The sequence below is a fragment of the Thalia democratica genome, chromosome 5 (assembly GCF_965202585.1).
Source record: "Thalia democratica chromosome 5, ktThaDemo2.hap1.1, whole genome shotgun sequence".
Lineage (NCBI taxonomy): Eukaryota > Metazoa > Chordata > Thaliacea > Salpida > Salpidae > Thalia > Thalia democratica.
This window is the reverse complement of record NC_139169.1, coordinates 13,931,351-13,956,023: the sequence shown is the minus strand read 5'-3', so window position 1 is coordinate 13,956,023 and position 24,673 is coordinate 13,931,351.

Below are 24,673 nucleotides of genomic sequence, written 5' to 3'. Positions count from 1 at the left end.
TTGTAGGTTTAAAAAACTCAACTAGGTTATTAACTAAGTTGACCACAGCTTACCTAAATCCTTTGTGTACAAACAACGACAAGTTTTTATTTGTATGAAATTTTGTAGGGTGATAGTGTAGTGTACAACCTCACTAAAAATCTTCACAAAATTGAGAAATGAATGGTATATAAAGGTATTCTATGCTCTTTCTTAAAACTAAGCATGACTTTTGGAAGATATACTTTATATTAAACAACATAACAACAAACACTTTAAATTTAAGAACATCACACTTGAGAAAATACTTTTAACGCAGCTATAACTTTTACATAAGTCTGCCAGGAATATACTGTAATAATGTCTATTGTTTGTACTATTATATAATCAATAATTAACTATTCAGAAAGCAGATCAAAAAAAGGTATAAGTTATAAACCTCGTTTAATAAACAATTTTACAAAAAAATATAAAACAAATAATTTCAGTTCTGAAACTCAATCTTGAAGGTCTTGGCTAGAGTATCACTTCAATCACACTGTGGCAGGTTTATAAGCTTTATCTTTAAAATGTAAATAATTTAGATAAACTTGGTTTCTTGTTGACAGGTTTTATAACATCTAAAGTTTAAGTAAATGGAACAGCAGTAAAACTGGTATTTCATTACACTTATTCTTCATAATATTTTCAAAGAGAGTATCACTCTACTCCTTCTCTTTCTTTTTACGTATTGCTAGAAAATTGTTTTATTTTCAAACAGTGCAACTTCCTCTAGTTTTTTAAAGTAACAACAGAAAAAAAATAAAACATACAAATATTAAGCTAGTATTTAAACTAAATAAATAGGAAGCATTTTAGTAGTAAGTAATAAATAAAGATATGCAAACTAAATACTTTACTCACAACCAGAATTCGGTGACTAAAAATTGCAACCTCTTTAAGTAATAAAAATTAAACTAAAGATAATAGTTTAATAATAGTTAAGAATAAAATTTTATTGTTTTATTTTATAAGAAGAGGTCTCAATTTTTTGTCACCGAAACCCGGTTGTGAAATTAAATTTTAAATTTGAACATCTTTATTTCTCTCTTTACATTTCATTAAATTGAGCAGATTTAGTTAAGACAAATAACTATAAAGTCAGTAATAAGAAAATAAATAGTCTCAAAAACTGTTTTAAAGTTCTTACATTTTGAGAACTTTAAAATTTTTGGCATTTTTAAAAAAGAATAATTTCAATAACTAGGCAAAAAAATTACATCAACATTATAAAAGAAACAATATTTTTAACTAAAATTATAATTCAGTTGTCATGCCTATGGAAACCTTTACGATACAAATTCTTTAAAAATTTCAGCATGTTTCTGGTTTTTGCTGTCTTAGTTACTGATAAATATTGTCTTTCTCTATAATGCTATGAAAACTCAAGAGTCTTACATGATTTAAAATGATATACTGTGACTCAAAATTGGTCACCATTTTTTGTGACCTAAATGTATCTATACAATGTCAATACTCTTGTGAGTTATTTGAATTTATATTTTGTCAGGCTTCGTGGACTTACAATAAGACAGTACCCTTTGTTGTTTAAATTTTATTCCTCCTTTTGTATATTTATCAAAACCTGTATTTTCCTGATGGTTTTATCAACCCGCTATTTTTTTCTGGTTAAAGTTCAACGGCTTTAAAAAATTCAATTAGTAAACGTGTATTTTGCTTCTTAAAAAATAAATACAGATTATTGAAAAATTTCTCTAAATTTTGTGTAAAATAAAATGCACTATGAAATTAAATTTTAGATATATAAGAACGAGATTAAAAATTGATGAATACTGTCTTAAAAAGAAAGTGTTATTTATTACAGTAAAATTTACTAAATACTGTCTTGGTCTTAATTAACTGTTACATAAAAAACTGGTAAATCTTTACCTTGAGGAAACAGTTTTGATTACAGTGTAGTGTACAACCACATTAACAATCATAATGGAACTTAAACTAAACCTAGAATTAAATGATACTGAAAGGTATTCTATACTGCTTATAGAACTAGACATGACTATAAATGGTTATACATTACATCAAAGAACTTATCAAACACTAAAAATAAAGAATATAATTCTTTAGAAAATATTTTACATTAGGTCAAAAATGTTACACAAGTACTAAATATAACATGAATATACTATAAAAACGTAAAACTAAAGTAAGAAATAACAAATTGGCATTTTTATCAAAAATCAATTATATGTAATAAACATTATTTTAACAACAACTTAACAATAAAAAAGTTATAACAAATAAGTTCAGTTCTGGAACTCAATCTTGAAGGTCAAAAAAATAAAACTGCAATCACACTGTAGCAAGTTTATGTAGCTATATTTTTAAAAAATAAATTTTCTTTATATCAATTTGCTTTAGTTGAATAACTTTATATTTTTTAATGTTTAACTAAATGGAACAGCAGTAAAAATGGTATTCCATTACAACTTGTATAAAAAAATGATTAATTTAATGCTTAAAATATAAAAATATAATAATAATGCTGTATAAATCCATCATAAAGCAAAAAGTCTATACAGAGAAATTGTCATTTGGTTAGTTATAATTATTGTAGTATTACACTTTTTTACTTAAAAATGTAAGATTAAAATAAAACTAATTTACATAAGTACAAAAAGACTATAATTTGAAAAAGTTGATATTAATAATTAATTTTAAAACCTACTATTATAATTAATTTATTCATTTTCAAGTTTACAAACTAAAAACAAAAAAACATTGGAAGTAACTTGAAAATAAAAATCATAATTTGTTTTCAAAGTTTTAATCCATATTGGAAATACAAATAGAATAAAAAATTACAAAACTAAATGTTCACTTAAATTGTTCTACTTCTATTTATTTTATGTAGTTGTAACTAAAAATTAAATCTAAAGTTAGAAGTATTATATGAAAAACCTAAAACAGTTTTATTACTTTTATGGTTTAATTATGTATGAAAACTGTAAAACCAGGGACTATTTATTTTGTAAAACAAAGAGAACTTTTTCAAACAACACTTTACTAAAACGGTTTAAATATGAAATTAAAGTAACTTTGAAAGACTTCTATATTTTAATACATAATTTATTTAACCAAAACACTTTTATTTAAGCATTTTGTTTTAAGTTTAAGCTAACTACATATATATTATTAATTTTTACAGTTTATTACTTACAAAACAATTTTTAACTCCTATATTGGCATATCTGGCTATTTAGTTCGAGAACTTTGAATCATCTGATTTAAAACAAATTACAATACTAACTACATATAAATAATACATATATATGCGACTAAAATTTCTAATTTGTTCTAATACTTAACTTCCTGCTGTAAAAGTAAAACTTAACACAAATCAGTTTGTTTTAAAGTTTTAGAAACTCTACCTCACATTAGTTCATTTAAAACGCTTTATTCACTAGCAGTGTTGCAAAATTGTATAAAAAAATGTTTCATTCAAAATAAACTTTTGTTTATTTTAACTATAAACGTAACGCCCGAGTAGTTTTGTCTACACGATTATGACAACTAAGCTTATTAGATCTGTAGCAGAATTGTTAGCTTTGAACTAAAGTTTTATTATTTAGTGAGTTTGAAGTGTAATGTTTATTGTTTTCTGCAAAAAACAGTTTTAATAAGACAATTTATGTTTGATAGTATAGGGCTTAGTTGCCAAACTTCTATAATTAAATCGCTACTTATTTACTCGAGCATGATATTTTAAGTAATAAAATACTAAAGTTAATATATTGTTCAAATCTCTTTATAACTGGAACTTATGCATTCTGGCAACTCTTGTATACGGTCAAAACATATAAAATATCAAAAACAGTTAGTAATCTATTAAAAGCAAGAACTTTTCAAGCAAAAAACATGTAATTGATTTTCAATTCACGTTTGATAAATCACAATTTATACAGTTTATTATACTATAATAAATCTTTAACCAATAATTCAGTATGTTAATCACTTGAAATTTATAAAAAACAAAATATTATACTAACTTGTTTAATTATGGGTATGTATATCTTAAATGCTCAAATTTTTACTATCAAATTTTTAATGTTGTTTTAAAAATACAGGTATAGTACAAAACATCTTAAAAACAGATCTCCTCAGAGATTTGTGAATATATTGCAATAGAGAAACAATACACTAAATTGCATAACAATGTGAAATCTTATCAAACTGAAAAAAAATATATAATCATAAACTAAAATGATACACTAACCTTGTAGCAAATAAACGTACTGTAGATATATCTGTAAGATATTTGTTTGGGAATGTTTATGCTTAAAACAAGGTTTTTACAAACACACTTTTAGAGGACAGTAAAAGTGCATTTCTCAATAAAATCCATAATTGTATCAAATTTACATTACATTTAATAATAAGAATTTAAAAATGTACTAATTGCATTAACATAATTGCAGTGACAGTTTACTGTTTTTTAATTTTATGTCAACAAAGTAAAAACTTAAGCCTTTTAATAAAATATTAGTTAAAGTAGGTAAGAATCTAACTGGTCTATATAAGAATCTATTTGTCTATAAAAATTTTAATTTGTATTTTTTTGTATGAATGATGGATTTAAATTATCGGGTTAGAAAGGAAATCAGTATATGATATGGTTAAAGGTTAATAAAATTTGCTAAAATTAGTTTGTTGAAACTAAAATGTATTTTGTTCGCTATAATATTTTCTAGCACGAAATTCTAAGATGCAGTTAACTAACTATTTTTAAAGTGCGATTAAAGTATACTGTAGTAAATTATTACTAAACAGATACAAAAAGTTATAAATAATTTAAAATTAAAATGTGTAAAATTACCTATCAACTTTTTTTAACATTATACAAGTTTATTTGTTAATATATATAAGTGCATTTTTTACATTTTAAGTTCTCAAGACATCGGTTATAAAATAAAATAATGATGATTATCTGAATAAAATACTTTTTATAGAGTAAAGTTATGAAAAAAACATATTTTTTAATAAGTCTGTCAAAAATACGATCTGAATTGATACAGATTTTTCACAATATTTTGAAATCATAAAATAAAACATCGAAGGTGTTTAGATACTTGTGTAAATACATACTTTTTCAATTTTAAACAATAAAATTTGTATATAAAACTGACGTTTTAAATTGTTCTGAGTTTCGAATCACAAGTTTCAAGTGAAAAATTTTGAAATTTACTTATTTTTTTTTTATTTTCTCTTTTTTCATATAGCTTTCTTAATAACATCTATCTTTAGTATAGTTTTTAATTAAGTAAAACACCTGTATTGGTAAGGAATGAGTATTTCGACAAATTAATTATGATAAACTGTGACTTAAATATGTCATAATTTTTTGTGACCTATTTGTACTTATAAAATGTTAATACTCTTGCAAGTTGTTTCAACTTATGGTTTGTCAGCTCTATAGTAATTTGTCGACTAATAATAGGACAATACAATTTTGTTGTTAAAATTTTAATCCACTTTTGGTTTATTATTTATTGACTTCTTATTGCATGATGTTTCATTCAACCCGCTATTTTTTCTGGTTAAAGCTCAAGGGCTTTTAAAAAGTCAATTAAAAAAGGTGAGTTTTGCTTCTTAAAAATTAAATACCAGATTATTGTAAAATTTTTCTAAATCTAGTGTAAAACAAAATGCACTATGAATTTAAAATTTCAGTATTATAAAAATATGAGTATAAAAATTGATGAATATTGTATTAAAAAGAAAATTTTTTGTACCAGCAAAAATTATTAAATACTGCCTTGGTCTTAATTAACTGTTACCTAAAAGACTGGTAGTTCTTTACTTTGAGGAAACAACGTACTATAATAAAAAATATACATTAAAATTGTAACATTAATTAAAGTAAGTTGTGTATACTACTTTTAAACGAATAACAAATGTATTTTAACAAAAAATATTTTAAACTTGAGCAACTATTCTAACCACGTAGATGTAAAAATGTCTCATTTTTACTAAAAGATATATTTCTACTTAAACTTCGCTATACTTTTTGTTGAAAAACTTGTTATTAAGCTATATAATGACATAACAAATGCTTAACAACAAAATGGAGTTATCACATTATATATTTGACTAGAGTTAGTTTTACCATCCATTGCTTGTTCAAAACTTCATTCAACTCTTTCAATTTCCACGGAGGAATATAGTATGAATAAACAAAATATCTCATCATTGTGAGTTATAGTAAAAAAAGATTTTCGCTTTTAATAGAAGTTAAAAAGTTTATTGATTTATTTTACTTGACAAATTTTATTTATCAAATTCAATTATTTTTAATTTTTACTTTAGTGTTCAAGACCTTAAATCTAATTCAATTTCTAAATTTTTGAATACAATTAATAAACAGTTTCATTTATAGTAACCTAAAGTTTTGTTTAGTTTTAGTTTTTAATTTTGCTTATGAAATTAAATAAAGTTTTTTACCTTAATCTCATCCAAATTATAAATATAAATTATATACATTTTGTTTAAAACTATAAATTCAAATTTTCAGTAAAATTAAAAATTATTTCTTAATATTTCTTTTTTATTTCAAACAAAAAAATTTTTCATTAATAACAAAAACTAAGAAAAAATATAATATTTAAAAAAGATACTTATAACTATATAAAAAATATTGTTCAAATATACATTAGTACTATTAATTCATATTTTTCATGTGTAAAAGTAAAATGCTATCAAATTACACCACGATGATATTTGAGAACTTGTTATTTAAGTTATAAAACACAATTTAGATTAAAAAACTTTCGATGATGTAAAAAATTGTCATCAGGTAAATCACTAACCTTCTAATGTATTTTTGGCAAGTAAAATGCTTCATATTTAATTTTTGCATAAATTGCTTAATATATTTTATAAAGTGGTTGGCAGCATGTCTCGTCAGTGAGCAAGAAGTGGAAAAATATAGCCAGGCCTGAAAATTTAGAAACAATTTGATTCACAAAAGTAAATTAAACGTGACTTTTTCCGCGCAGAAGGTAGTTTGTTAGGTTTGACGTAAGTATACAGGATTAAAGAATTGTGTCATTGCTTCTAAAATAAGGGGTATTCCCCACGTGCAAGGCAAGATACTGCGGTGATGTCAAGTTGAGCCGCAGTGATTCTACACGGGGTGCCGACTAAAAAAATGGTTGGAGTTCGAAATATAACCAGTTTAAATTCAAAGTTCAGCTTCCTTGAAAACCCTTGTGAGCGAAAACGGGTGTGTTTCAAAGAAAAAGAAAAGTAGGGAAATTAGCAGTGTCAGGTATTCAATTGGATAGCATTTATCCGATGCTTCGAATACAATTTGGCGTTTTATAATCAGTTTGCAGTCGGCAGGCAATAAACTAAAATAGATGTAGTTTAAGTTTTGAAATAATGCGACCTTTTTTTTTACTGTTAAGATAATTGTTTCAGACTAATACATTTTCACCATTCTAACTGCTTTTTACTTTGAACTAAAATTTTTGTAGACATTTTCATTCATGAGCGGAACTATACCAACATTTTTTAAATGCTAGCAGAGAATATACTTTCCAAACTTTTTAAAATTTTGTTCGCTTAAAAAAAAGTTTTCTACTTCACAATACAAAACAAGATAAATGATTTGCAAGATCAGATCAAAAAGTTTATCAATAGTTTTAAAGATCAGATAAAAAAACTTATTTTTAAGTTCATAAGAAATTGTTAAAGTATGTGGTGTACGAGTCGATAATCGAAAAGTTTTTTTTTAACACCAGGTCCTAAAACCAAACTTTATAAGTGCATTTTTATCGTTCAATAAACAATATATTAATCATGTTTATGTGTTGTTTTTCATTTAATACACTTAGATTTTGTAGAAGTTGTTGGGAATTTCACATATTAAGTTATTTTTTGAACTATGCTAATTATATAAGATTATAAGGTCAAATTAAAAGTTTATAAAACACTCAAGTATTGTATTTTTATATAAAATGCACAAAAAATCTTATACATAAGCTATATATCAATAAAACCAAATGTTTATACGCAAAATATATAAATTAAAAAGAGCTATTTTTCTGCTTTAGCACCAAATTTTCTACATTCGAAAGTATAGTATTTTATATTTACTAGTCAGAAAGTATGTTTAGTAGCTCAAACTTAACGTTGTTATTGTCTTTAGTTATTTCAATAAATTAATTAAATAATATCTTTGCTATATATTCAAAAACTTAAAAAATTGTACACAGAGTTGCTTATTTTATAAATTAAAACTTCTATAACAGTTAAAAATATTCCTTATATCAAATATTTGATGAATAGATAAAAAAAGTTGAATAAGTCCTTGAACTATTAAGAAAAAAAAAACAATAATTTTTTACATAATGATTTCTGATTGAGCAGTTTTTAATTAGTTAATTAATTTGTAGTCACAAAAGTTTAAAACGACTTTACTTTCATTCCTGTTAAAAATACTCTGTTTTTAATGTGTCTGAGAAAAAGTATTCTAGGATTGAAATAGGAGTACAGGTAAATACTAAGAATAAAATATTTTCTAGCTTAAAGGTGAGAATAATAACCATTTTTAATTATTTTATACCATCTTTGTTCTACGCATAAAATGTTTCATCAGAAATAAAGTATAAAATATTTTTAGGATAGGTTTGATATTGAAGTTTTACTTAAAACAAATAATAGTTTGATTCTGGTTAACCTTATGGTTACTACATACTACTGTTGTAAACTAAATACTTTTAATTGTTGTCTGAATAAATAAAGTTCTACTTGCTGAATGTAAGTTTTACTAAACGTTGTATATTTGCAATGTATAGCTACTTTGAAAATAAGTACTAACTAAACTAAATTAACAAAATTATTAGTAAATATAACATTCAAAATAAATTTTCTATTTGTAGTAGAGGTGTATTGAAAATACTAATTTATAAAAATGTTAAAGCAGCTGTTTGTAAATATACCCAACCAAAATTATCAACCAAAACAGTGAAAGTTTATTATTACGACTGGTAAGTTGTATACTTCGTTTTTAAATAAAGTTTACTAATAACTAATAATTTTTTCAGAAAAAGATTTGATTTAATTAAACTTTTATCATTTATGATGAAATCCAAAAAAATTAATATTTAACTGTTTTTATATTTTTTAGGCAAATACAACCATCCAATTGGAAAGAAAAATTAAAGTTCAGTTAAGGGAAGCAAAGCAAATTAGGAAACAAGTAGTGCAAAGAGATCGTTTGAGAAGAAACAACAAAAGAATCCAGCAATCAATTGAACTAGGCAAGAAACATCTGAATTTAAATTGTGTCATAGTTTGGAATATCGACAAATTGATTTCTAATAAAAATAAATATATAAGAATGCTGGAACAACAACTAGGATTATCAAATAGTACGAGAAGACGTAATAACATAAATGCAGAAATTGGCAAACAGAAACACTGGCATGCTGAATTAACTCGAATTAAAAATGTTATAAATGGCTATTTAGAAAATCATCAAGCTCCTGTTGGACTGACACCGGCTAGAATTAGACAATTTCAACATTTCAATGCTGATGAAACTTTCAATGGAAAAAGATGTGTTTGTTGCATGGACGATTTGGAAGTTGGAAGAATGATGGTAAGACTTGATTGCAATCATGTGTTGTGCAAACTATGCGCTGATGTTTGGTTTGAAAGTAACAAGTCGTGTCAAACTTGCAGAGAACTATTTTATTAATAAGCCGTAGGTTATAATGTTGTTTAATAATTTCTCTATTGTTATTTATATAGAACTTTAAATGAAAAATTGAATTAGCTTAGGGTTTAAATGTTTTTTTTTCCTAGGGAATATAGATTTTAACCTACTAGTGTAATTGAACTTAAAAACCAATAAGTAGAGATAATTTTGAGTTCTTGTTATACTTCCAGACATCTTATTTAACTTGTTTAATAATGACCTTACTTCAAAGCAAAAGTTGCTTTTTATAATCTATGTATAAAGTTACAAATGTTTACCTTTTTAGTTGCCTATAAATTGTCTGTAGATTTGTCTTCATTTAGACAAGTTTTGTTATAGGTTTGTATCTGTTTTATTAGTCTTCCAGATTATTTATGAATAAATACATTGATCTTTCATTCTTTTCGTTATTTTTAGTTTTTTTTTAATACATACTGTAATCTAATTTCAATGATAAATTATAAAATATGTATTTTAAACAATAACAACATTTTCATTTCCATGTTAAATTTATAACTTTTTACAAATAAATAAATGTAATTAGTTTAGGTTGGTAGACCTAAATAACTTTTCTAACCCAGAATATAAAACTTTATTATAAAAATAAAACCTAATTAAACGATAGTGATTTAATATTCTTTAGTCTAGAGTTTTTTTAAATATTTTTATCAATTCCAAAACCAAGTTTTATTTTTGATTAAAAATGTGTCTTTAAAGTTTTTTATTTTAATTTGATATCAATTACCATTGTAAATCGTTGTTATTTGCAGAACAGCTCAACAAAATTTAAAACTTGAAAATATTCATGGAAAACAATCATTAGCATGTGCATTAATGTAAGTTGCGCCCTCTAAAATATACTACACTAGAAATAATTACGTCAATAAAAAACAATTTGTGATAATTAAGAAATTTATTTTTAGCAAAAATGTTGCATTTATAAATAAGATTAAAGAAATTGAAAAAAGGTACCATTTTAAAATCCTTAGCTTTCACATCAGTTCATGTAAGTTATCGAAATAGCACTTTACTTGTTTTGTACTTTAAAATCATAAACTTTAAAATATTATTTGACTCGGTTTTTTTTTATGCAGGAAATACTCCGATCTACTGTGAAGACATGCTTTAATACAGGGGTCGGCAAAATGCGGCCCTCGAAGGATAAATCTGCGGCCCGCGAGCACGTTATGTTTTTAAATGGAGTGCGGACTCGGAAGAAAATGTTGCTGCCCGCGAGTATGTAAATGTGGCCCGCTTAGCAAAAATATATTTTAAGTAATTTTTTTTCTGTTGTTTGGTTTAGTTTTTTCAATTTCGTTTTAGCCCTTGTATAACATTTAAAAGAGTTAAAAGACTTTACTTATTTAGTTTAAAAATGTTACAAAAACAGTTTAGCATTCCATTAGGGTTTTTTCTCAGTTTTATAGTAACTTTTTTCTTACAACAGCACGTTATTATCTGGAAAAACAATGTTAAAAGTGCTTGGTTTTAATAAGTTATTTATATAATACGTATTTAGTTAACAAACTACATAAAAATGTTTTCCATTTTGTATAAAAGTAATGAACAGTAATTAACTACGATATCATTTTTTTACTATTTAGGTTTTTATTTTTATTTTTTATTCCTAAGCCTATTTTATAGATGTTTTCTTTTCTTAATGTTATACTTGAGAGAGCATAAAAACATTTAAAATTAAACAGTAATTAAAAAAAAATTATTTATTTTGGTTTCGACACGTTTAGATTTTTTAGAAAATAACTCTGCAAATCAAATAAATTCCTATGCACACTAATAAATAAATAATCTTTCTTGGTTGAGTTTATTCACAAACTAATTACAAGAATGATAAAGTCTGTAACACAAAACATAGCTAAAACTAGGTAAATACTTCTACATCTCCCCAGATTTTATCAACTAAGGAGATAAAACGGCAAATTTATCTAGCAAAACAAAATTTTTTTTAAACAATTTGTTACAACTTAAATGCATTTTTCAGGTCTAAAATTTAACGAAATTAAACTCAAAAAGATAAACACATATCAAAAATTACGATTAATTTAGTTCACTAATAAATGATTTGTTAAAACAAACTAAAACTTAAACAAACAAACTGTAAAAAAAAAATTGAGACTTAATTTTTGTTTTTCTTCACTCTGTTGCTGAATACAAGCATTTAAAAACTTAATTGCTTCACCGATTTGAACTTTTCAGCTTTGAAGAACGAAACCACACGTCATTCATCTAACCATCTTGAGACTTCACTTCATTTGCTGATTAACATCTTTATCATTTTTTCGACTTTAAACAAAGTAGAAGGTGCATTACTGATAGCATTGAACACTGACGAAATATTGCTACACTTATTTTCCAAATACTCGATACCAATCAACAGTTCGAATTTTTGAAATTCAATCTCTGCGTCCTCATCCAAGATCACTTTGAACAGATGGCTGTTAGACTAGTCTGCTGCAAAGTCAACTACAAATTTTAGGACGTCACCATTGGACTGAAACTCATTCAATAGACCATAAAACATTAATTTACAGTGAACATTCCAACTTGACAATAAATGAATATCAGCAACATCGGTGGCACGAAGCTTTTAAAAAGCATCGTAAAGTCTTACACGGAAACGCTGCAAATAATCCGATAATTTCACACACTCATCCCGGACACATTGTTGTTCGCAGTAAACTTTGGCTGTCTGTTTGCCTTTCTGTAGAAAATATAAGTCAAGAAAATATAGATCAAAGCAAATCCGAGCCATTCCAGTTCAACTTCAATTTTGAAAAAAAAACATTAGTACAGAAGGAAATTACACAATGTTTCACAAAAAGAACCTTCCTTCTTTAAAAACATAGAACATAAAAACTTTTCTTGACATCTTTTTCTCAACCTTACAAAAAAGACAAACTTTTACAGTTGTATGTTTGCCTTTCTCAGATAAGGGATACTACTTAGAGATTTGCAAACAGGAGGGGTAAATCTTCTCAGAAACTTACGATTTTGAGCAGTTAAGCGACCTGATCCATCAACTTTGACAACACATTGATGGCAGTCCTTCACTTCCACCACCACTCCACTATTCCCCCACTTGCTAGGAAAGTTACCTGTTTGATTTAGTATCACGATATGATCACCGCAATTCAGTGGTGGCAACGATTTTGTGTTCTCACCTATATTTTCCAGAGACTTAACAAAACAAATACTTAGAGATTCTTCCTTTTTATTCCAAACGTCATGCCACATTTTTGAGATCTGCGGGTTATTGTAAGTCAAAACACTTTTTCTGACGTAAGGTAATGACTTCTTTAAATTTCGTCGCGATCCAGTGTGTAAAAGTACGTTTTTCTGTCCCTGTACCTCCTTTTCTTCTTCGCGTTTTTCCGCTCGAACATATTTTTTCTACGACCTCGGCTGCAAAGGCCATCAAAGTTTTGCGTATACAATCCACCAACTAGTAGTGCATTTGACTCATCAGCATAATTTTGATGACTTTGATAAACTTTTTTACGGGACTTTATCCAGCATTTTTTACAGGCAAAACACTCAATATACCTCGTATTTTTACTGCTCAAAACAAATTTATCAGTTGATTTATTACATATGCTACAAGATGTTTTACCCCTTGGTTTTTGTGAGGTTTTCTTTAAAGACTTGCATACATTTGGTGTGTACAATCCACCAACTAGAAGTGCATTTGACTCATCAGCATAAATTTGGTGACTTTGATAAATTTTTTTACAAGACTTTAACCAGCACTTTTTACAGGCAGAACACTCAATATACCTCATATTTTTACTGCTCCAAACAAACTTATCAGCTAATTTTTTACATGTGTCACAAGTTATTTTACCACTTATTTTTGTGAGGTTTTCTTTGAGGATTTGTATAAGAAAACTGATGCTGTAACAGCGGGTTTTGACATTGCATCACTTGCCATCTCTTTTTCTTCAATTAAACCGATTGTCTCATTGACATTTTTCTCATCTAGATTTTCCCATCCTAGCACCTCTTTACGGATATCCTCATCAGCTAAACCTGTTACCATGACATCTTTTAGGATTATGTCTGTAAAATCTATTATTTGATTACAGCCATCCTTTGGGCATTTACATGTGTACGAGCATGTACTGGCTTTTCCCTTTAAACGGGCAGCAAATGATCTAGTATTTTCAGTCAAATCCTTTCTTGCACTAAGAAAGTCTGATCGTCGTACAACAACTGAAACAGGAATAACTGCAAGCTGCTTGATCATCCTTAAAGGCTCTTGCTCACTTAAATTTACTACATCTTGATGTCCCTTCAGAATAGCATCGCCTAAATCTTCCTCTCAGCACTGGTACAGTTGACGGCGTTTTTCTACATCTGTCATCTCCATGCTATCTTAAAAAATAGTCCACTTTTGTACAAATATGTTCCAACCCTCTTCACTGCAGTCTGTCCCTATTTGAGGACGGTCCATCTTTGGAAGCTTAGGTTTTGAAGAATTTGCATTAATGTGTACATTGTTGTGAATGATAAGCAAAGAGGCAACTACAGAAGCATCGACGTCTGGTGTTTCATATGTGCAACTCTCAAGAGGGCATTTAATCACAGGCATTGTTGATTCAATTCAGCTTGACTTTATCATAAATAAATATATCTTTCTTGGTTGAGTTTATTCACAAACTAATTACAAGAATGATAAAGTCTGTAACACAAAACATTGCTAAAACTAGGTAAATACTTCTACAACTAATGTACAAAGATGCTCATATTTTAACTCACTTTTTATTAAATAAGAAAGTTAAATTAAGTTTAGTATATGCATAACTTTTTAAGATTGTTGTTTCTACATGTAATATCTAATTGTGTACAAACACTTTATAAATAATATAGACGACATAAATTAAAATAGCTTTTGTCATGTGTATATTTTCATTTTACAAACAATATTTTTTGGTAAATTAAGTTAATTTTTATGAGTTGCATACTGATATACACAGTTGCTGTTTTTTGGAAATACCTATTTAAAACAAAGATGATTATGGATGGTAAGTTTATTAAGTTTGTACATCGTTGTTCGAATTCAAGCAAATAAACAACTAAACATTGCGAAACACTAAGGCTATGACTGTTTGAAGACTCCAAATCAAAGGCCAGTTTATTATTTTTTTAGTTTTTGGATTGAATTGCTTTTTGTATACTAAAATATCAGGCTAGTTTTTTGTCACTTAAGCTGGCTCTTTTGCTTTAAAGATTGGTAAATCAAACTAATGATGTATGTTTTGTTCAATCTACAGTGTTCGTTTTCATTAAAATATATATTAAAATTAAAACCTTGCAGTTGATATAAATTGAAATATTTTTTTATTAACCGTTCAATAGGTGTTCACAATTAGTGTTGCTAAAAAATTTGAAACTCGGAAAAGCTTGAAATTTGACAATTTATGCTTAACAAATTTAGAAAAACCTTGAATTTTAAACATTTTATTCATATAAAGTAGTAAATTTTCGATGTGGCACATAAAATCAACCATACAAATATTTTTTTATTAAAAGACACATCTAAAGTAGTTAAACAGTATTTTTTAATATCGTTATGTTATCTTAGACAATTATTTAGGGTAGCACTTTACCTGAAATCCCGGAAAAATCTGGAATTTGACAATTTAGGCAAAAAAAACTGGAAAATTTTGAATTTTGTACAAAAGTAACTAAAAAAACCTGCAATTTTAACAGTTTTCACATGTTCAGTAGTAAAATTTTCATTAGACTCAAAAAATCTATAACATAAAAAAAATTTTTTCATCATCAAATTTTTTTTATTAAAATCATATTTAAAGTAGCTTTTCATTATCATTTCAATGTTTTTATACTATTTAATACAGTTTCTTACCTTAAACTTAACTTTCAACTAAAAATAGACCTAAACATGTGTACCAATGAAAACCTGGAAAAAATTTTTAAAACCGAGTGGCAACCCTGATTATTTTACCTTTAATTTTATTTTATACTTATAATAGAAGCAAAAAGTTGTACTTTCAAAATATTTATATAGGTGCATTGCACTTTTGCTTTTTAAATGTCTTTGCCCATTGTTGTGCTTTGCATTAAACTAAACCTAGAATAAATCTTTAAAATCTCAGAATATTTTTTTTGGCTGTAGTGCAGTTTACTAATTGTTTATTTTTTCTTGTTTTCTTAAGTATTGTATATAAGAAGTACAGCGTCCCTCCCCACTCTACGCCTCTAGTATCTAGCATTAATACTAAAACTAAAGTAATAAACTTGAAAAAAAATGTTATGTAGTACTCATCCAGTAAGTTTTCCATCATTATTTAATAGTATAGAGCAGTGGTCGTCAAGCTAATCAAAATCTGTGTACACCAAAATGCCAAAAATAAAAATGGTGCACCCCAAGATCTAATTTTACTTTTCTTTTTATAGTTTTTTTTTTAAGAATTCAGATTTAACCACCAGTAAACTTCGGCTTGTGATCCTCAAGCTAGTTTTATATCTTCTATTATACACTTTATGATTACATTTTAGCTTGAATATATGGCAACCCTTCAAATGATACAGATAAATTTAGATCAGTTATGATGATGTACAAAAAGTTTCTAACTTTTTCTTTTATTTTTTAGATATTTTGTTGACTAGTATTTTAACAAATTAGTTGATTTAAATCTATATGAAAATATAAATAATAAATGATTTTTTACCAAGTTGTGTGCAATTGTTTAAACAAATAACAATATAAATGTTTATTTTAATTTAATAAGCTAAACGGTCGTACTAACAAAAGTATCATTTAAACAGTATATTTTAATTATTATATTAAAAAATTTCAATATTTTGAAATGTACATTATTATTTTTCACACTATAGATCAGTGCTTCTGAAATGGGGTTCCGTGGAACCCTAGGGTTCCGCGACGCCTCTCAGGGGTTCCGCGAAGCCTTTCGAAATTTAAAAAAAAAAAATTGAAAGAAAAAAAAAACATAAATCATAAAACTTCCAAAAAAATGGAACACATGAAATCGAAAACATATATAATTACAGCGTTCATTGATCTGCTTAGTGTCTTTCTAGCGGTAGGACTTTTAATGGGTATCCATTATTAATAGGTGTCCTGGTTGCCTAAATCTTTGCAAAATTTTTGAATTTCTATTATAAGTGAAGTAATGAAAATACTGGTATTATCACTAAAGCAAACAATGTAGAAGCAATCAAAACAAATTCTAAATGTTTACACAAAAAAACTAAATAAAAAACCTTAATCAGAAACTTATTTCTGATATTATATATTTTTTCAAATAATGTAAAAATGTTTAAAAATATGTCTATTAGCTTGATTTAAATTTAATATGTATAAAATAATATTTTTTTACTTAAAAATGCTACTCTAGTTTTTAAAAGTTGTAACCAGGTCTTTAAAATTTTAACAGAAATTGAGTTTGAAATATTTCTTTGATTTACATGATACAAATGTTTAAATGTCTATGTGTTCGCCAAATTTTAAAGTTTGTTATTTAAGTATTAAATGCTTTTTCTGTTTTATTATTACAGCTCAAGGATATTTTTTTAAATATTCAATTATAAAAAAACACCTAAAGAAAATAACAAAAAACTTTTAATATTCAAAAAAGGATACTATTTTCAAATTGATTATTTTAAAATAAAAAAATAAAATAATGATTTGCTTAATCAAGGTTGATTTTTCATTTAATTTTAGTTGCAATATTTTTGTTTGTTGAAACATTATTTTTTTCTAAATTAATAAAAAAAACACATTTTAAGGATTGCACATAATTTTTACTACTATTATTAAAAGTTGTCATCTTTTTTATTTTTATTTTTTCGTCAGGAATCTTACCCGTTTATTACAGAAATCTGTGAACTCGATTAGGTTCATGTTCTGTTCGTTATTGTTTGTAGCTCTCATTTTGTTTTTATTATGCAAGGAAAAACTGTTATGACGTTGCGATTAATCATGTTTGTTTTCGTTAATTTACTTTAGAATCATAAAATACCTATTGCCTGTGGCGCACTTTGAGTTTGACTTGATTTAATACTATTACAATTGGTATGATTTCTAACAATGATATAGTTTTGCTAAAAAAATTGTTTTTCACTGAAATTCTTTTGTATTTTGCAGGAAATATTATATTTAACATTTTATGTAAAACTGAATTAGGGGTTCCGCGGAAAAGTTGAACTTTGGAAAAGGGTTCCGCCACTGGAAAAAGGTTCAGAAGCACTGCTATAGATTATATAATTACTTGTTGTGCATATATAAAGTGGAATAATAGTTAAGTAATACAATAGCTTTGTGTTCTAAACTATAATCCATCACAACATAAGCATGTCCAGGTTCAAATATGTCTCCTGACTTGTAATTGATACCAGGACTTATAGTCAGAACCACAGAGCTTTCATTATCAACTTCAAACTTTAGGATATCTACAGTATTTTGTTTTGAATCATTTTCAAACCAATCACAGCAGCTAATCATACAATCACTGAATACAGAATATACAAATGTTGGATATACCGAAATACTATGGTCGTATGACTTAGAGCAGGCTTGTTTAACAAAAGCTTTTTCAAAATATGAAGCTAAGTAAGAATTTTCATTTTGTGCAGATCGTGCATAAATTAAAGAAAAAAACTTATCATCAGACATTTTACCAAAAAATGGTAATTTATCATCTATTGTGACAGTAATTGGCTTTCCTTTGTTAAACATGTTGAAACAAAGTTTTATACCTTCACTTGTATGTTCAATCTTTGGAGCAATTTCAGTTGAAAATTCAGGTCGTTGTGAAATAGCAGCTAGTACAGCTATCATCGCGCAATTTCCTATATCACCTTGCTTAAAGTCGCTTAATGAGACGCCATTAAATGTTAGTTTGGTATGTTCGTTAACTTTCCTGGCGCTTACAAATTTTATAAAATACTTTTTATGTCTTTCAAGGACTTTAAAGTTATCTTATTGTTGATAAAAACTCATGTTTTATAACTTTTAACCTACTATCAGATGTAAATATATTATGAATAAGTTAAACAATCGTTGTTGTTTTATTATATTTTATGCCTTTATTGTTTCATAACAAAATTACGAAGTTGTTTTATATTCAACAACTACCCTATACAAATATTAGAAGGCTTATGTAACATTTAAACAATGAATATTTCTATAATTACTCTAAACAAACATACTCAAGTGCCTGAATTTAAGCTAACAACGAGTACTATTTGGCATATAATATAAAAATATAAACCAGAAAATAAAACAACATATAATTTACTATAATCCCCTATAAAAGATAAACGTTATCATTGGCAAATAAATTAATAAAATAAAATACACAAAATATTATGTTTTTCCACCATTTACTACAAACTAAACAAAGTGCTAAAATTTTAGCTAACTGATAACACTAATTCTTTACGATATAAAAATAAAAATTAAATTTAAACAATACATCGATATATAGTACATTTAAAACCCGTTGTATAAATTAAATTAAATTTTGGCAAAAAAATAACACTAGATATTTTGTAATTTATGATTTTAGGAACTTTTCCTGTAAGTTTGGATACATACTTTAGATATTTCGTCAAGTTATTAAATTTCAGATTATATATTCCAAGAAAACTGAAAATAAAATTGACTGGTCCAGATCCGTCAGGATATTGACTCGCAAATTAGATCTGACCTGATATAAACTTCAAAAATTGTCCCGATCCTGGTTTTTTTTGATCCTGTAGTTCAAAACTGATAACAGGAAAAAGTTAATATATCATGTCAGAATGGTGAAGAAGTCTTTAAACTAAGTTCTAAAACAAAAAAATAGTACGCAACAAAACTATCATAAAAAGTTTAAAACATAAAAATAGGCTACAAAAAAAATAGGATATGTTAGATAAAGAATGAAATTCATTATTTAAAACGGCTTAAATTTAATTCAATTTGAAACTAATAATAATAAAAAGTCTACAAGATCAAAGACTTAAAAAAATGATAACAAAAACCTATGCACTTTTACCAAAAGTTACTTATAGAGTATATAAACAATACGAGACTTAAATTATAGCACAAAATTTATAATAGTAAACATAAACGAGTTTTTTAATTAAGTTTTATGTTTATTTGCTTCGTAAATTTATACAAATTTATATTTATTTTTCTTTTCTTTAATAGGTATCTTCAAAAGGCTACATGAAATTTTTTAATTCTTTATTTTTTTTTTCTAAATAATAAAATCAACTTTTGAAACGTTTATCACGTTATGAATCTGGATTTAAAGAATATTACGCTATTTTTTTCAAATTTTTGTTACTAAGTTAATTTAGCGTCTAAATAAAACTTGTTATATAAAATATTAAGTCCGAAACACATGTAAAATGGGTATTCGTTTTATTTAAAAAAGCTCTGATTTAAATGTATAATACAACTATCGAACAAAATTTAAAAAACTAATATAAAACAAAATTTAAAAGGTTAAAATAGTTAAGTTTTTTAATTATCATACATAGTTGTCAGATACTTTTTTTTAATGTAAGTAGTGCAAAAATTACAAATTATACTTAAAAGTGATCAGTAACCAACAAATTTTTAAATTCTGCTATTTGTTTTACTGTTTAAATAACCTTTTTTTGATTTAAAAAGCAGTCACATTAAAAAAAATTTTAAATTTGCAGTTTCAAGACAAAACCGTCATTTATAGAAAACTTTAAAAAATTTTTCGAAATTTTACAGCCGAAGATCAGAAAAGACTAAGTTAAGATAAAGTTTATCGTAATTAATTTAAATCTTTAAAAAATTTTAAGTAGTTAATTAAGACAAGACTTATTTAAATTGACATTACTATTTTTAAGAAATTTAGGCTTGTAATAATTTCTTAACTTTTAGCTGATAAATGCTACTTATAGTAACTTAATACGTCAGTTGACCAGGTAAAATTATGGATAATCAGATAAATTAGTAAATTAAAAAGTAGTTATATACTAGTTAATAAAATAAAATAAAATAGTATATGTTTAAGACAAACTATAACTGCTTATACTAAGTTTTAGTTTTTAATTTTTACAAATGTCAAAAGACTTAAATATACTTAAATAAAATTAAGTTAACTACAATTAAGTAATCTATGTTAATGTAAAGTTTTTTTTACTAAATTAAAAACAAATTAAATTACAAAGTATGTATCTTATATCTACAATTTTTTTACAATGATTTTAACAACATTTAATCAACATACCGTTTAACAATAGAAAAATTAACATAAACTAGTTAAGTTAATTAAGTTACTACATATACAATATATTAAGATATAATTTCAGTTGTTTATTACAAAGTTTAGATAGAAATTGCTTAAAACAACAATTTACAATAAATTCAATTATTTATTATAACAAAATGCAAAGTTTATTGTTCGAAACAAAAATTAATACTTTTTTTTTCTTTATACCAAAAAGTAAAAAGAAGTAAAATATCCTTTCATTCAACTTTGTCGATCAATAAAAAAAAAATTAAGTAAATTATCTTAGCACCAGTTTTGTAAAATTTTTAATTTTAATATTCGTAAAATACTTTATTTTAATAACTTTATAGTATAAATTTTTAATATAAAAAGGAATTAGAGGAAGATTTCAAAAAGTAACGAGAATTAATATATTTTCTTTTAGTTCATTTTTTAGCTATTTTATACTTTTGAAAAGACTAAAAAAATGTAAGTATAAACTTTCTAACTAAATATTTTTTATTGTAAAACTTAGAAGCTTACTGTTATAACTTCAAAAAAAATATATATTTTTATGTTTTTTAATATTGATATATTATTTATGTATTATTTTGATAATAATACATATAACAATTTAATAACAGCAATTTTATTTACACCACGGTTTCCAAAACTTTTTTTCAAATGGCCTCCATAAAATATATTCAAAAAGCTATTGTGCCCTTCTACAAGATTACTCAAATAATTACCATTAAAAGTACCTAAGACCTTCTTTTTGCTCTTCATCAACAACTCATGTAAAGTAAGTTTTAAAACTACTATTAAAAACACTAAGACATTTTATTAAATCCTCATCAACAACTCAAGAATATCTAGTGTAAGTTTCAAATTATGACGTCATGACCCTACTGTGGCCTCCTTACTGGTCATTTCCCACCTTTGACCCCTTTTCTGCTCTTAGCCCCCTAAGTATCTGTCTTAGTCCCCAAGGGGACCACTTGGGAAAACTTGGCCCATTTTTGGAAACTCTTTGATTTATTCGCTTCAATTGAAATTTTTCTAAATTTATCTTGTAAAAAAAGACGTTATAATAAACGAAAAAGTTGTGAAGGATATAACATATTGTTTTATTAAGATAAACTTATCCTTATATAATCTCGAAAACGTTGCGACTTATTGAATAAATAGACGTGCACACTTTAAAGTCGATTGTACTTTTATATTTTTAATTTTTTTGGTAAATTAATTTGCTGTTTTAAAGTTGTTTCGTTATCATTATTTTTAAGACATTTTGCCACTGAACCGTTCTGATATGTTTTATAAGTCTTAAGCTAAACCATTCATTGTGTTTTAGATTTTTATTCCACTTAAGGGAAAGTACAAAATTTAAACCATGTGAAAGTAAAACTTTATGAACTATGTTTAAAACAGGGTTTCCCAAACTTTTTGCAAATGGCCCCCTTCAACATGGTTACTCTTTTTTTTTTTGCTCTTCATCTGTAGCTCAAGATTATCTAGTGTAAGTTTCAAGTTATGGCCTCATGTCCCCCACTGTGGCTCCTTTACTGCTCATGGCCCTCCTCTTCCCCCTTTGCTGCTCGTGGCCCCCTGAGTATCTGTCATGGCCCACTTTGGGAAACCCTGGTTTAAAACAATGTTCGATTTGTTAATATTGAGTTTCTGGAGTTACGATATTTATACCCTTCATAGCTTTTTGTTTTTAGCTGCTTGTTTAGTATTTCTATTGAGATTAATATTTTGACAACTTAGCTTGTTAAAAAAAAAAATCTAATATAGTTTTTCGTATGATTGTTTTGTAAATGTGCATAACTTTGTTTACCTGCTGTACCTTCTTGTAGTTTTTTTTGATTTGTGTTTCATGGTTCTTGATTTCAATTTGTTTTGGTTTAAGTTTAGTTTTTAAGTATTTTTTCGCTGAATTAAAAGTTAGTCTCGGTCTATTCCTTTTTTTTTTAATTTGATAGTAGAATTAAATTTGTTTTAATAGTTTGTTGCAAAAATGTATTAAGCTCTTTAAGTTTAATGCAATATGCAATTTCTTTTGACATGTGTTTATTCTCGAGATTTATAGTCTGAATCATTTAGACAAGATTTATATAAAGTTCTCAAATCAGTCCAGGACACAGTCAATTTTTTATTTGTGATTTTTTATCCCTGCACCAATAGTTACAAAAATTCAAACGATGGTTTAAAAATCTACAAGTTTATTGCATACTTTAGTTCATAACGCTTTCATACAACAGTCCGTCTTCAGTAAATTTATGCTAAACGAAAAGAATCAAAAACATTCATGTAACTAAGTAAACAAAAGTGAAAGAATATATCATGACGTAACAATTCAAAACTGTGTATAAAACCAAATTCGTAAAAGCTAGAAGATTTTTTACATTATAATGATACTTTTGTATGTAATAAAAAGCCAAATAAAATAAACAAATACTATACCGATATAAACTTTAAATTAAAAACTATCTTAGTAAGGGACTGTTTTTAGTAAGTTATTGTTAATAAATAGTTCAGCTATCGGTGAAATAAAAATAAAAAACTTTTCCCAAACAATACTTAAAGTAATTACAAAAACCTATGTTAATAAAAAACTGTATCTTACAAACTTCTTATCTTAAAGAAATCGTATTATCGATGAACAAAAATAACTTTTTTGAAATAACCAATGTAGTCAAATACAGCTGTTTTACTTTTTAGATGTTCTTTGACTCTTTCTATTAGTGGTCTTGATGTAAATCCAATATATTGGATGCTCTTATCCTTAGAGCACTAATATTCATAGACCACATTATGTTTCAATTCGGGAGGTGTTTTGTCTTTGTTGGTGAAGTAGTAAACTATTTTGCTTGTGGTAAAAATAACTTTGAAGTCATAAATATAATTATTATAGTTTATTTTTTAGTTTCTTTTTGTATTCAATACTTGGTTTTTAAATGCAAGCTACTTTCAGGATGTTTTTGAAGCTTGTACTACTAAGTTCCTCTTTACTGTTGTGAATAGATCTTTCAATAACGTCATCAAAAGTTTTCTTTTGATGACCATTTTTTAATAATTTTTCCTTAAAGTTTATGATATCTTTTTTGTAAATTTTATCAGTAAGAGCTATTATTTTTTATCTTTTCAACAATCATAGTATTAAAGCCCTTTTCCATTTAATTGGTGTTAATGCACTAAAAATAAGAATAACATCTGTATCGTTTTTTTTTTTGTATAACTTTGTTATTATTTTTCTGTTGTTAGTTAGATTTTAAGGTCCAAAAATGGGAGTTCGTTTCCACATAATTTGTAGGTAAACTTCATTGATTTGTGTAGTTTAATTAATTATTTATTAAAATTTTCAAATGAAGCATGTGGTCTAAGAATATAAGTGCTCTAAGGATAAAAGCATTCAATATATTGGATTTACATTGAAATCATTTAGATAAACAGAAAAAATAGTTAAAAATCATATAAAATTATAAACTAGTCTTAAAACTGATTAAGTAAGAAACATATAACTAATCAGTAATAAGAAAATAAAAATAATTTTAAAGCCATCATATTTTTAAAAATTAATAATACTCAAAATTCTCTAAAACCATTTCAAAAAATCTTATTTAACAAAAATCTTCAATAACTAGGTATTTTTTTGATAAGATCAATACTATAGTGAAATTAACTTTTTAACTGT